Source organism: Morone saxatilis, unplaced genomic scaffold (assembly GCF_004916995.1).
Source record: "Morone saxatilis isolate NCDOM2014 unplaced genomic scaffold, NCSU_SB_2.0 Contig4, whole genome shotgun sequence".
NCBI lineage: Eukaryota > Metazoa > Chordata > Actinopteri > Moronidae > Morone > Morone saxatilis.
In genome coordinates this window covers 17,576,772-17,579,109 of record NW_023339984.1, presented here as the reverse complement: position 1 = coordinate 17,579,109, position 2,338 = coordinate 17,576,772, and positions in this window count along the sequence as shown.

Below are 2,338 nucleotides of genomic sequence, written 5' to 3'. Positions count from 1 at the left end.
GACAAACATTTCTTATAATGTTTGGAAAACTGCAACAACCAGTGTAACACAGTCCTCACAACAACAGCATCAGATGTGCCTCAAAACGAAATACATTATCTTTATGTTGAAGTGGAATATAGATCAGAGGGGTGATTGACAGTTCTGGTCTTTAGTTGACTTGGTTTAAGAAGTGACCTGAATGCAGACAGAGAAATTAAACTGACAACAAACAAGCAGGTGGCTGTTAACAAAATGTTTCGAGGACAAGATAAAAAATAGAAACCTCTTTGATTTTGGTGTCCAATGTCTTCTGGTGATCCTCCATCTTCTTCTTCAGTGTCTCCACTTCCTGCTCAGCTTTATTCTTCTTCTGCTCATCTTCTTTTCTGTGACTCTGATCATTAAAACATGTGATAGAACATATTATACAGTGACCCATATGGTAAAGAAATTAATCCTCAGCTCTGCATGACGCTAGGTAGCTCAGTCTGCGTTTGGGGTGTGGACTAGCTGGTGAGATGCCAGTTTTTCCTCCTGGACACTGCTGAGGTGCACCTGAGCAAGGCACCAAACCCCTAACTGCTCCCAGGGTGCCTATATATGGCAGCCCATGTCTATAAGCCCTGTGTGTGATTGTCTTTTTGGGCCTATGTATGTAAAACATTGAGTGAAGAAAGAAATCTTTAAAAAATTACATTTCAAGATCAAAGTTTTATTTCAGGCCTGTGGGTGGTAACATATGGTTTCCTCTCTGTATTTGTTGCACAAATTCAGATCCTTTCTTCCGCTCCTCTGCTTTGATAAAGTAGTTCAGGGCTGCATAATGTGACTGTTAATGAAGTTGATCAAGATCAGTCCAGCATTGCTCTCATTCATGATAGAAGGGGTGCAAGGGGGAAAGTAATGGCTCTATTACAACAGACTTGCTTCTTATTTTTTGGAGGACACCTCAGAGTGTGTTATTGCATGCAAACCATGAGCACTTACCCACCAAGGCCACCAGGAAGACTGGGATAGGGTGGCTTTGATTGTCTCCAGCTAGGAGGAAGTGATAGAGACATTAGCACCACATTTAAGCTTGACACAGTTAAACTTAGCACAATATGAAAAGAGTAACTAACTGTTAAGTAGATTTTATATGCTACATAACTGAGTAGAAGTGACTTCAATAAGATAAACATGGTATAGTGGATCCTCAATCAGCAGAGTTACTGACACATCTCAGTAAATGAAGATGAAGACATGAACCTCTTTGTGTTTGTTCTCCAGCTCTTTCGTCAGGGCCTGCAGGTTGTTCTGGATCTCCTGCTTCTCTCCATTGAGCTGCTGCAGCTTAGATTGTAGAGAGAGAAGGTCCAGAGACACAATGAGTGACATTTAAAAGTTTACAAACTGACAAAACTGTCAGTTTGACCTTACACTATGGATGACACAAAGAGTGTGACTTTAATCTCAAATCAGTATATTATATTATTAAAGTGAATATGAACCTCATTCTTCTTGGTCTTCAGCTTCTCTTTCACTCTATTCTGAGCTTCCTCCCTCCTCTGCTGCTCTTCCTCCTCCTCCTTCCTCTGCTGCTCCTCTTGCTCACATTTCTGCTTCTTCAACTAAAAGAAATGACAGAGATGGTCAGAGACAAGAGACATGTGAGACATGATTTTATTCAGACAAAAAAAGGTGAAAAGATACCACACAATGACACACACACCCAAGCATCAAGTGTGATTTCTGCAGCATTTGAATTGTTGAACAGTTGAAAATGTTTAGCCTGTAACATAAACATTTACCAGAATTACTCTGAAGTTGCATTTTGAGTTTTAGTTTGATAATATCCTTCTTGCTCAGATGAAACTTTTCTTGCTCCTCATTTTTCTCCCTCTACCGAAAAGAATGTCCTGTTTCTTTACTTACACGTTTCCTTTTCTCTTTTCCCTCGTTCAAAACCTCCACTTGCACAGTTTCATGTGTCATCAGCTGCTCTCTCTCTCCTTCTTCTTCAGTGACAAACTGATCTTCAGTGTTGTGACTTTTAGAGCAGTTCTTCTTTCCATTATCAGTTTCATCCCTGTGGCTTTTCTGTTTCTCTGTGTAATAATAAAGGCATTAATATTAACATATAACAGCACATGAGACATTTCAGTCAAAAAAAATTGTATAAAATGGATTATAACAATAAGACACCTGACAATGTGACTGACTGGAAATTCAAATTACAAACATAACCTGTAATATACATTTTGATCAAAGGACATTTTATTCACACAATTAATATCATTATTACACATAAAACCTTCAACAGTAACGTTAATTTGTTACTTACTGATTGTGTTTCGTCTCAATTTCCGCAGAAATA